This window comes from Planococcus citri, chromosome 5 (assembly GCF_950023065.1).
Source record: "Planococcus citri chromosome 5, ihPlaCitr1.1, whole genome shotgun sequence".
In the NCBI taxonomy this organism is placed as follows: Eukaryota; Metazoa; Arthropoda; class Insecta; order Hemiptera; family Pseudococcidae; genus Planococcus; species Planococcus citri.
Genome location: NC_088681.1, coordinates 14,008,159 through 14,021,563, shown reverse-complemented (window position 1 = coordinate 14,021,563; position 13,405 = coordinate 14,008,159). Strand labels below are relative to the sequence as shown.

At 34.2% G+C, this 13,405-nt stretch overlaps 1 protein-coding gene and 1 long non-coding RNA gene across 2 annotated transcripts in view; one reads left to right on the top strand and one right to left on the bottom strand.

Annotated features, from left to right (window-relative positions):
* Positions 1 to 13,405, top strand: part of LOC135846643 (uncharacterized) — a 240,844-nt gene that overhangs the window by 66,324 nt on the left and 161,115 nt on the right. The window lies entirely within an intron of this gene.
* The window catches only part of LOC135846642 (putative uncharacterized protein DDB_G0282133), a 144,847-nt gene that overhangs the window by 62,321 nt on the left and 69,121 nt on the right, over positions 1 to 13,405 (bottom strand). Inside the window, exon 2 of the mRNA XM_065365856.1 lies at positions 2,230 to 2,444. The gene's annotated coding sequence lies outside the window, so the exon portion shown is untranslated. The remainder of the gene's footprint in view (positions 1 to 2,229; positions 2,445 to 13,405) is intronic.

Genomic DNA, 13,405 nt, shown 5'->3' with positions numbered 1-13,405 from the left:
GGCCCAAGCTCTCATTTTTTAAACTGACGTTTAAATTTTGAAAAAAAAAATAGTGAAAAATCAGCAGATCTATTTTCAACTTTTTCCAAAAGTACGAAGGAAAAATTAGATCCCCTTTGTCCTAAATCAGAAGTGTCTCTATACAAACCCACAGAGACGAAAGTAAAGGGGAGTATCCCCCCCCCCGTTGTCGAATTTTGAAAAAACCGGTAAATTTTGATAAATCTGGCAAATTTTATCTACGATGTTTAAACCAAAAAAAAGATGATATTTTCTCTTTTTCCAACATAAATTTTTGTGAGCTTTTGCCCTCCAATCGTACATTTTTGAAATTTCGAGGAATTGTTTTGAAACAATTGAAGACCAAAAATACATCTTTCTTCACTTATGTCAAAAAATGGACATTAAAAATTGTTGGTTCTTAAAAAGATAATTTGGGGAATTTCAAATTTTGAAATTTCGAAGAATTCTTTTTAAAAATTTGCCTTACCAAAAATATACTTATACCTACCGAGTAGGTACTTACCTATTTCCAAAATTTACTCAGTTATGCACAATCACTCACAGAGCATTGGAAAATGTCAAAAAATCATCGTTTTTTAAAATTCTCTCATTTTATCCAAAAATTCTACTATCCTTCTTTTTGGAGAAAATCTTGGCCACGAGCCTGAACTTATCTATGTACCGGTCCAAAGAACGACGACAATTAATCGATCCTCTTTCCTACGTAAAAACTCCAATAAAAAGATTCATCAGTCAGTCAGTCAGTCAAAAAAGAAATAGAAAAAAAAACAACTTCCACTTCTCGCAGAAGAAATAAATCGAGTAACCTTCCTTGGAACAAGGTATCGAAAAAAGAATAAAGCCTCGAGGGTATTTCATAGATATACGAATAATACAATACATACGGCGTCTTTAATTATGTCCTGTATCAGTGTGTGTGTGTGTGTGTGTGTGTGTGTGTGTATTTTTGTGTTGTTTTTTTTTCTTTATTCGTTTCATATATGATTGTACGCTGTCCGTGGTTAAATTCGCAATTGACATATGGTTATAAGAGTGAAATAGTATATAAGGTACTATATGCGAATATGTATGAGCAAACCAGTTGTACTATGTAAGTGTATGGTCGGATAGTGGAATTAGGCGTATCAGGCCTTTCATGCGACCTGGACCTGTTCGAACATTGTATTTAGTAGATTTGTGGCTCTGACTCTGAAGTCTCTGAACGCAGCTCTATAGCTCAGTCGAGATGGATGGCTATTCGTTAAACAAAACGAAAAAATAAGAATGCGAAATAGATACTGTAAAGCATGATATAATTACAGTAACACTGCCATAGATAGATAGAGAGAGTGTCTTGACTCGAGTATGCGCGCCCGAGAGAGAGAGAGATGAAAAATGTGCAAAGCTACGCCATACCTAAAGAACAATGAACGATTATCCGTCTTATACTACGTAGATATCTGTGTAATATTATTTTTCGTTTTTAAAAACCGTTATGTGTACGTAGAAGAACGCGCAGAGCGATACTGTATCATTTGCAACAATGTTTTTTCCTCCTCTTGCCCCCTCGCGCTCTTCACGCCGTTCGTATCTTTGTCATCGTGTTGTCGATTTGCAATAATCATAATAATAATAGTAGTAATACCATCATTGAGGAATGAATGAATGAATTAAACAGCAACAGCAACAACAACAACTGCTACGAGAACATAGGCTGTGCTGATGGTGGTGGAGGAGCTGGCTGTGGCTATAGCTGCCATTATGATGATGATGACGATGATGGAGCGTTTATGGTGCCAGATTCTGTGGGTATAGGCACAGACTCGTACACGTTGCGGTGTATTCAGGTCAAGAACTTATTTCGGCAAAAGTACAACAAAAAATTGCTGTAACTAATGTAAAATCGCCGCCAGAATTGTACCTAGTTGTATTTTGGAAGGTGTATCACTGGCTGGTTGCGAATTTTCGAATTAGTTCTTGGGTAATGGTGTGTTTTTTTGGCTTTTTGGTGGCTTATGTGAGGTGTATTTTGGTGGCATTAGGGTCAAATGTCGTTTTAAAAGGGTCTGGGTGATTTCTGTTTCCATTGTGGGAGAATTCAAAGAGCTTTAAGATACGAGTATTTATAAATAGATTAACGAATACCTCAACTATACACGAGTGGTGAGGTACTTTTACATAAATATAAAACGTAAAAAAATATTACGATTATTTCTATTCGCTTACCATGTACTTATCGGTGAGTGGACATTAATCAGTTATGTGACGCTGTCCGCGTAAATATTGCCAATCGAAAGGAGCGTTGGAGATCTTGACCTTTGAACATTCGGTTCGACTCTGTAGTTATGTTTTTCTCTTTTTATAATCGTCGCGAGATGCGAAATCAGCCAGGAGTTTAGTGGTCGCGTTGTTGTATGGTATTGGACAGGAGGAGAGGGTATCTGAAACGAAATAAAATTACATATTAAGCCGGATGTTAATAGATTTGCATAATCTGACGCCGTTAATTTATCGAGTTGTATTTTAGAGTAGGTACGATTGAATGGAAAATGGACTAGTTGGGATCAGTAGTTTATCTACTCGTACATAATGAAGCTGATGAAAGCACGATGAAGGTGGTACTTTCTCTGTTTGGGAAAGGTGGGGGGGGGGTTGATGGGGTATTTTTTTAGAAAATAAATATTCTAAATACTCGGAATAAAAATTGTTTACGTGTTACCAACATTCAGTTCAAATACGAAGTACCTTCCTATCAACTTGAACTAAAAAAAAATGAAACCGAATCTATGATTTTGCTCAAATAAAAATTCATCAGTTTCCTTCAATGGTTGACTAAAATAACCTTCGTTTTCGTGCTAATTCTTCGAACAGGGTTGACTGGGCATCGTAATTTTAAGGCATTAACGATTTCTAGTGAAACTGTCGAGCTTTAAAAAATTCAATCTCAGTACCGGTTGAACTTGGAGATTATATTTTTGCGAAGTTTTGGAGAGAATGAATTTAAAATTTGAAAATCTCGAGTTCGAACTTTGATTTTGACTTGTAATTTTGTAGGACATAAAGGCCTTTTATGCTGATTAAAATTCAGAGTAGTTTTGAATTATAATATTGCCTTATTTTTTTATCTGAATCCTTTCCACCCCTCCCCCTCCACCCCACCTCTGCAATGAGGATGGTGAAACTATTGAAAAATTAAAAGCGACGTGTAACGCGTTGTTTGTTAGGTTTTCAAGGGCACCAAGCACGATCATACATTTTTTGGATATGACCCCTCAATTTTTTTGAGCTGGAAATTGGATAGTGTCAGGAGGCCTCAAAGTTGAAAAAAATATTTAAAAAGTGCCATCGAAAAATTTTTAAATTTATAAATAAACATTTTTCAAGAAAAAAACACCCCTTCGTCTAACTATGTTGACCTCCCCCCCCTTCCCGTTATAATGCCCTTGGAAACTGAATTTTTATGTGTAAGGGTCATTCCATGCCAAATCAGCCAAAATTTGCACGAAGGCTCACCCATTTCATCTTTTCTACCAAGAAAATTATGAATTATTTCAACTTTCCAGAAAAAATATTTTTAAAAACATTTTTCAAAGCAATTATGTATTGTGTTTACTCACAATGCAGGTTGAAAAATTATTTTCTTAAAAATGTCAGAAAACATCACCGCAGTTTTTTGAAATGTTGTTCTACGCAAAAAGGACCATTTTTGAGAATTTTTTGAGAATTTTCAATTTGTACCTTCGTATTTTTATTTCAATTGCAAACTTTTAAACTAATTTTTTTCATCATCAAAAGTGGCAACACTGATTTTGGCACCATGCGCAAATAGCCCTCAGAATGTAGAACAAAATGAAAAAAAAGAAAAGAATTGAACCTTGAAGCTGATGAGAACCACCGCCACAGGCATTTGAAATTTTCAATTGGCAGCCATTTTGAAAATTTTCAAATGCCCCTCTTTCCCTCAAAAATAGTCATAAACTTTTACCGACTTGCAAAATAGGTATGAAAAAAAAAAATTTATCTATTTTTTTTTTGATTTTCGATTTTTGGAAGTTGGGAGAGGGTTTTGTGCAAAGGTTCCAACATGACTTGAGGGACCGAAGAAAGTTTTTTGTCAGTTGGAAGGTAGGTTGTTTGGCAAGATTTTGACGCAGATGATGAGAATTTAAAAAAAATCTTCAACCACTTATTTTTTCAATTTTGAGGGCTTTGCAGAGGGGGAAATCAACATTTCTTGGTACGCCTGGAATATTTTTTTTGGGGGGGGGGGAGAGGGAGAGACAGTATTTAGAAGAATTCTGATGCATAAATGGAAAATTTTTAAATCAAATTTTTTCTATCGTAGTTTGAAATTTTTCTCAACTTTTGGGAGGGGGCTCTTATGCTACTTTTATCGGGCGTAAAGAATAATCCAAAAACTGGTAGTTTTTTTTTCGTACATAATTCAGCAACTCTAGAGAATGGAAGCATTAAAAAATATTTATTTCAAAATAAGGACCATCTTAAATCGATTCCCACTAATTTGAGGTTGTTGAGCTCGAATCGGTGCTCGTAAATATTCATTTTTAGATTGCATTTTTCAGTATCTCTCGTTCACCAATCTGAAGAGGGGGGGTGAGTTGTGAGGTGGGGGGAGGGTGCAAGGAGGGATTAATTCCAAAATATTTTGATTCATGAGACATTCATTTAGAAATTAGGATTACTCATTTTACAATTTTTTGGAAAGCATAAATTTTAAACTTCTTCACCCCCCCCCTCCCTTCCCTCCTTACACCCTCCTTCTACCTTTTTATTTATTTTTAGGATCCAACGTATCACAGCACCCTCGAATTTTTCTATAGTTTTCAAAAAAAAATCTTTGTTGAAATATTAAGTATTTAAATTATTGTTTGAAATGAAAAATTGAAAAATATTTTTGAAGTGGTTAGACGGATTTCAGAAACGTTTCAAATGCTCTAAAAACTCCTCAAAGTGACTTTTGAAATTGCTTGAAATCATAAAATACGAGCCAAAATCATTTTAAAAATTGATTGTCTAAATTTTTGTAAAAATTATTTTTTTGTTGTAAATTATTCTTGTTGTGAAAAATTATGTACCTAAGTAAATAAAATTTCTTCAAAATTGTCAGCTTTTTTAAATCAATTCTTGAAGATTTTTGCATCATTCTGGACGAATTTTTTCCAAGATTTGAGATTTTCGGATCAATATTTTCATCATTTTGAATCGTTTCGTAAGATGTTGTTTAGCAAATTCAACATCTTTAAAAGTTATTGTCATCGCGTCGTTTTAGTTTTTTTTTTTTTTTTTTTTTTTTTTTTATAACCAATTTTGATTATTTTACAATAAATTTCAACCAATTTTGTTTCGGATTTTAAATCATTTTTAACTATTTTTATGGTATTTTGTGTTATTTTAAGTTGTTATCTTTATCTCAAAACATCGACGTTTTTTCTTTATTTTCAGTACTGTAATTCTTGCACTTTTCCGCGAGTTTCGATTTCATTTTCTGTGATTTTACGTTATTCGTCAATTTCTCACGAATTGTATAATGTGAATCTAAGGTTTTAATGCTTTTGATGATTTTTATGCTCACTTATCTGGCAACTTTTCATTTATTTATCAAATTTAACACTTTGATATGAGCCTTTTTTTGAAAAAAAATGTCAGATTTTTGGCATTTTTCACGACAATTTGTGTAATTTTTTATGCTAAGACTTGCACTTTTTTTTCTCAAAAAAGTTCACAAAATATTTTTGCTTTTTTTACATTTTCATATTTTTTACAAACATAATTTTTTTTTTGAAAATTAAAGATTCGGAAATCCGATGCTGATTTGATAAAATTTTGAATTTTTTTTCATCTAAAATGAGCCAGATTTGAATTTCAAAAATTTACCGAAAATCCGAAATTGAATTTCAGCATATTTGAAAATTTTGCTGGTTGTGTGTTTTGGAGACCTTTTATTTCGATTCTCTTTTGGCCTGTTCAAAAATTTTTGTTCGGGTTGAGATACTTCCTGAGATGGGCAATTCAGAATCAAAAGAGTGGTGAATCGAGAGAATTGAATCCAAATTTTGAATTACCTACTTGAAATTGACCTTTATTTTTGATAAGCAGTTGAAAATACAAATTACCAGCTAAATATTTATCAATGATTGAAATTGCATTAATAATTACAAATTTTGATGATAAAGTTCTGCTCTCGTGGACGCGAAAAATTTATTCGATATTTTAAATTTTCATTTCGTAACTTTTCTTATAACTGCTGGCCTTTTAAAAAATTTTTTTTACTGATATCTTGATGTTAACCGTAGAAAATTCATGTTCGAATCATACTGAAAATAATTCGATTTTCTCATTTTTTCCCCCTCTCTCAATATCTGTGAAAATAACTCCTCATTTGATTCTAGCATACTCCTGTTTCCTAAAAATCTTCGAAAAAAAAAACCACAACACTGCGGCCGCTCTACGTATTCTTCTGTGTTGTCTGTTGCACTGGTATAGCTTTCGATAAGTAGGTCAGTTACCTCCTCCTCCATGGCGGCGGCGGCCACTACCATCGTCATCGTCGTCTTGGCCGAATCGGAGCATCGAACAGGATATACAAAGTATGTACCTGGCTGTTACGATGACGAAGACGACCGACCGACGGATGGATGGACACAAGAACGTGGCCGGCAAATAATGCATAATTTTGTATCGAAACTATACGAACTCCATCTCGTGCATCTTTAGTACAGTATTGAGTGTATATAGGTATACCATAACTCTTATAATGTACATTATAGAGATAGGTCTAGGTACCCACTACCCAAGTTTAACGTGGACGGTCAATCGTCGGCTTCTCATCTTGTGTTTCTTCTTCTGAAGTATACGTGAGAATCCTCGAGCCACCGACTCGGCTGCCTCACGCCGGTATCAGATCCGTCCATCGTGTACGCGTAGCCAATTAAAAAATAATAACCGTACGAAAATTCCCATATAACCGAACAGATACCTACTCGGAAATATACGAGTAAGTACTTACATAAAAAGACATAAAATGAAGATATAGAGGTAGCATCTCTTGCTAGCTTGACGGTGGTTTTAATAGAGGGCATGTTGGTTTTTTCCATCATAGCCATCGACGTCGTCGTCATGATTATCCTTCGATTCCCATATACACCACGAATGTTGTTGCGAGTCCACAATGTACTCATCATCTGCCAAAGATGCACCCGGCACCGTGCACCTAAGAGTGGTCGACGGTCGTGTTGCATTTGTGCAAAATTGTGATTCATTTCATTTATGCACGTCTAGCTCATCTACGTATAGAGTTTACCTATATAACGTCGAATAAAATACTCGTACTCGTACATTAGAATATCATATGGCAATGTCGCGTATTCGTATACCAGCCAAGAACGCACGAAAGTGTTGGTAAAGGTCATGTATGCTTATGTTCGTTTACTTTTTATTTCCTATAGCTGGTAAACGCTGCATACTGCATAGCTCAGCAGCCAAGCGAGACGTGACGTTTCGAACGTGTCGGTCGCGTCGTTGTCGTCGTCGGATTTATTAACAGAGTGCACAACTTACACGAGCTTTTCCTTCGAAAAGTTGTCTGGATTCGCGTGAATGTCTCGATATTTGATGGATGATTAATGTTATTACGTGGGAAACGATTTCCTATAAGTATAGGTAGCTAGAGAGGGGGAATATATTTGAACTATGCCCTTTGTGATACTGATGAGCATTTCGATGACGAAAATTTTAATGTGGTGTATAAAAATCAAACGAAGACAGCATACTTATAGGTGTACTCGATATTTTTTTTTTGAATCATCAAACACATTTTTCATTGAAACTTAAGTAGGTATACATTGAAGTGAATCGGGAGAGAAAAAAGTCACAGGATTTTGACTAAATTCAGTGGAGGCTATTTTGATTTGAAATTCAATCAGAATAAATTATAGCTCCGGAGATGTTCCTGGAGGGGAGATAAGTCTTCAAAGAGGGAGCATTTTTGAAAAAATCATGGTTTTTTCGCTCTAGTCCCTGGTCATCCTGTTTTGGGAAAAATGGTCCAGTTCAAAAGATCACTGAAAGAAATGATTTTCAAAACGCTTTATTCAGTCCCAAAATTGATGTAATGGTTACTGCACAGTGCAGTAATTTTCAAATTACTTACCTCATTTTGATGTAATGATTACATAGTTTAAATCAGAGAATGCATCAAATAATGGAATGAGTACATCACCAAGATGGATTTATTGCATCAATTTTCAAAATTCATTTCTATGTTCTCATTACATTTCTCTGGGGACTCAGTCCTGCAGACATGGTATTCAAAACTTCATTTGGTGGGTAATAATTACATCGTATAGAAGCAATGATTACATTCCTTAAAAATGACTGAGAACTGTGTAGTGATTCGCTCATCGCTGAATACAGTCGCCATGCTGCAATGAAATCCCTTTTTTTTAAAAAAAAAAAGTTTCTCTGTATGAGAATGTAGTTGCACAGTACTCAGTACATCATTTTTGTAAATTAATGCATCAATAACTGGTAAGCATTCCCAAACAGTGATAAACCTATAAATATTTCAAGGGTCTGAATCATAATCTACTCGCGGCCATGTCTTTAAGTGCAGGTAGTTAGGAACAAGAGGTCGCAGGTTCAAATCCCAGTTAGGTAGGAAAATTTTCATAGGGAAATAAGGTCTTGAGAAATTCGTTGCAATGCGAATTATTTAGATACGCGGAGAAACATGAAATTGATAGTACCTAACACTCCCCCTCCCAAAAAGTAGGTACCTAACCCCACTTTTTAAATATTGTTGAATAAAGGCGATGCAATGGTTACCAAACTTCTGTGTATTAGTTACTTCTCTAAATATGTAAAAATTTTCTCCAATCAAATATTTTGCTTTCGCATTAGTTATGCCAAAACACGCTCAGTGGTGTAGTGGTATGAGCCACAGCTTTCTGATCAAGAAGTTGTGGGTTTGAATCCAGCTAGAAACGCAAGCGTTAATGTGTAATGTATCCATTGTAGTGCATTTAACATCTGTTACACATTAAGCTCCGAGCACCAGAACAGCAGAGCCAACAGAAATGCACGCAATCTGTTGCCAGTATCAAAAAGCTGTAACTGGTTTGAGCACCTATAGGTAGCAGTGATTACTGAACTTAGGGTTGTAAAAACCCGGCTTGCGATGTATGAGCTTCTTTGTAGATAGCGTAGAAAGCAATGGGAAACTACTACTAAGTACGTGAAAGCTCAAAGAAACGTGGATTCCCCAGAATAATCACTGTAGCATAGGCATTCATCTCACCCTGTTGGGGTACCACTAAAATGTGATTTCAAATGTCTTGGAAAAGATATGGAACCATGACGACAACGATGTCAAAACTTCGAAAGACACAGTAAAACCTTGTTATAACACTCTTCAAGGGACTGGAGAAAAAGAGCGTTATAAGCCAAAGCGCGTTATAACCAAAAGTCTCATTTTAACACTGATTAGCGTTATACCGCAAATTTTCATTTTAAAGTGAAAAAAGTGTTATAAAGGAAGTGGAAATGTGAACTTTATTTTAAATTTGAACAACTTTACTGTTCCAGTTGGAAATAAAAAAATCTGAAATTTTACTTTGATTTTAAGGTCTGCTATAATAATAAAATTTTGCCACAAAAGTTTTTTTTTTGCTTTTTTAAAAATCAAAACTACAAAAATTGTAAAAAAAACTGTTTTTGCAACCAACATTTTCAGAAAGTGATAATTTTTTACACATGAGTAAGCTTTTTTTTGCAAAAAATTGGGTTTTTTTTGTTAAAATATGAAAAAAATGTGATTTTTCCCGAATTTTAGAAGGTTAAAACGCAATTTATAATCGCTCATGAGCGTTATATCACGATTAATTTTACATTGGTTTAAATGGGGATGTCAAGGGACCGGAAGAAATCAGCGTTATATCCGAAAGCGTTATAACGAGCTTTTACTGTATCATTTTTCATTCTGAAATGTGGAAATTTTTCGGAACGAAGTTGTTCTGATTTTTTGGTAATAATGATTCTTTACTTTGAGGAATTGAGAAAAATAACTGAAAACTTGAATTCTATGACCCTTTCTGCAGTTTTGTCAAATCATCATTCAATTTTGAGAATTTCCAATTAATTCTTGGTATTTTTCAATAATCTAAGCAGTCTGTGCAAAATTTTACCCCAAGTGAGAAATTTTCTCAAATTTTGGCCATTTTCAAGCACATTTAGTAGTCTTATCAATGTGCTTGGAAACCGAACAATGACTGTCTGAGGAAGAGAATTATGTGATGCTACATATGGACCATTCTGAAGTATTCCTGTGAAAAAGGGACCATGAGTGCGGAATGTGAAAATAAAACATCCGCTTTCGAGATGTGGTGCTACCAAAGGCTACTTAAGATCTCATGGAAGGTCTTTATCACCAGTGCGGAAGTCCTAGTAAGAGTACGCAAAGAATGGAAAGTACTATAGCAGAGGATATCAAAAACAGGAAAATGAAGTACATATCGCACCTTGGGAGTAATAAGGTCACATCTCAAAAAAAATTGATTTTGATGTTTTTGCATTTTTGGGGTTTGTATGACCCCCCTTCAACCATAAATTACACTTTGAGGTGGGTACATTATCTAGATCTTGTAAAAAGCGCAAATGGCCTAACTCAAAATCTCAACAACATTGCAAGTTGTTTGGAGTTTGTTATAAGGGCACATCTCAAAAAACTCCACCTTTTTTGAGCAAATTTCGTACATACAAAGTGTTAACAAATAGTTTTGATTGTTTTGAATGTTTGTCAGTTAGAAATAGTCACAAGGAGTGCATTTTTTATTGGTTTGTACCAAATGGAAAAATTATGTTAAATTGATCACTTTTCAGAAAAATGAATTTGCACATATCATGAAATTTTAGTTTTTTGAGAAAAACTCAAAAACTAAGCACTCTAGAAAAAAACTAACGACATTATGTCGATTGGAAATTTAATTCTCTACAACTTTGATATCATGAAATTTTTTTTGGACGCTTCCTTTGGCCTCCACATCAACTTTAATGAAAGGTTCTAACTCAAAATGTTTTCCAAACATTGAAATATTTCCTCTTTAAGATTTTATTTTTCAAAGTGTTCTTATGCTAAATGAAGGTAGGATACCAGATCTTCAAAATGAGGTGCTATTCATTCCTCACAATTAATTATAAGTTGATAAAAATAATGAATCAAGTTTTTAAAAAAAAGAAAATCACTCTCCTGTAAAATTTCACTTTTTTGAGATGTCACCTTATTACTCCCGAGGTGCGATATATTGCACACAAAATATGAGAAAACAGTATTTTCATGCTATGCGGCACAAACTCGCCAGCTAACTCTCCTTGCAAAACCCTGAAAAAAACTATCAAATACACTAGAAACCAATTGATACGAACAGATAGAATCAGATGTACTTACACTATCTCCTATAAAGGAGTTGTAACCACAACGACGATGATGAGATTTTTCTAAAAATCAAAATTGTTTGTGAACTTGAAAGTTTGATCTGTTTCCAAATTTTTAATCGGAAAATCAGATCACCTCAATTCAAACCTAATAGACAATTATTTCAACTAAATTTCAAATTCTGTGATTTTAGATTTTTTTGTTTTTTTTTTTTTTGATCTGCAATTGAAAATAAACGGTCACAGGTGTAGACGTGACTTACGTAACTTTTCTTATAAGGATTATAAAATCACTTACTTATTCTCATGTGTGAGTTCATATTCTATCATTTTTGGAAGAAAATTTGTACTCACCTGAAACAAAGAAAAATTTAAGTGAATTAGTTAGTTATAATTATTGATCAATTAACATAATATGAAATAGATAATAATAATGGTCGAAGGCCAAAGTAAAAATTCTGATGATCTCGGCGTATAATAAAGAGTCAGAAATGAGAAATGAATATTCATAAAAATAAAGTTGCATAAAAATTGTAAAATTGATTGTGAAATAAATTAATTACTCAAAAATATCAAAAATTGATGAACAAGTATAGGTACTTGATTTGATCTCCTTTTGATCTCTACCATCATTATTTATCAGAGCTCCAAGGTATCTAAACTGATTTACGCTTTTGATTTCTTGTGTTCCGATGTTGATTTTTTTTACCTCTGTATCTTCTCTCTTGGTGAATTTCATAACCTTGGTCTTGCCTGCGTTCATCTTCATTCCATATTTTAAACCAGCACTGTTTATTCGGTTGATCATTACCTGCATTTGCGCTTCAAACTCTGGTCAAAAATGGGGGAAAAAATCAAAAATTTTACCAAATAGACAAAGCAAGCTGAAATTTGACGTGTGCCCTGTTTTTGAAATTTACTTAGTGCTCCATTTTTAATATAGTCGATTGGAGATGTTTTCAGGCTGTTCTGGAGTCTTCGGGTGCATTTTGGAAATTTTAGATTTTTTAAGAAGTGGTTTAAAAACCGTCCAAATTAACTTTGGAGTCATTTTTTTCAAAATGAAGGGTAGCTAACAGGATAATGAAAGTGGTGAAAAAGTAGTAATTTTAAAAATGGTTAAGTAGTGAGAGTAGTGAAAAAGTAATGAATTCTGTCAAAAAGGGTAGTGAAAAAATGAAAAATTGAAATTCAGAAATACTTTGTTTACAAATTTTCTTCCAATTTCAATTTTTTTGAAAATTTTCCTGTAAAAAATTTGATTTTGTTGATTTTGTTTGTTTGTGTGTGTGAAGGGGGGTCGAGTGGAGAGCTTACTAAAAATTTGGTTGAAAAAAGGTAGTGAAAAAATAATGATTTAGATATGTTCAAAAGTTTTTTTTTTGTTGTGAAATAAATTCTTTTCCCATGCAATACACTTTTTTGTCGTTAAAAATGTCCTTTTTTCGTCCTGAAAACGCTTCCTGTCATGCCGATGAATCACACCCTAATTAGAGTGCTCGCAACTCCTCTATTTCAGTCAAAAAACCTCCACCTTCAAGAATAGTGATCCTGAAGGGGGGTCCTTCTACCTCCATCCCACGACTCTGTCCAGTGTCCATCCCTAGGTTTCTATCTCCAATTTTCAATCATCATTGACATCAAATCAAGAATAGAAGATTATAAAACCCCCATCATCTCGCATTTTTAATGGCACATGTTTGCCAACACCACATCTGTTCCTACCCATGTACATGCTCAAATAATTATTCGTGTATAGCTTTCGACATCTCATAGTGTGTAGTACGTACATACATACATAACAACGCACTGTTCGTCCCCCTCACCTTCCTTCTTCTTCAACTCTCAGTCTCAAATCACAACATACGTACAGCTGTGCACTTATTACAATACGTAGTACGTCATGTATCTACTACAAAGTCACCTGACAAACGTATCAAATCGGCTGACAAAG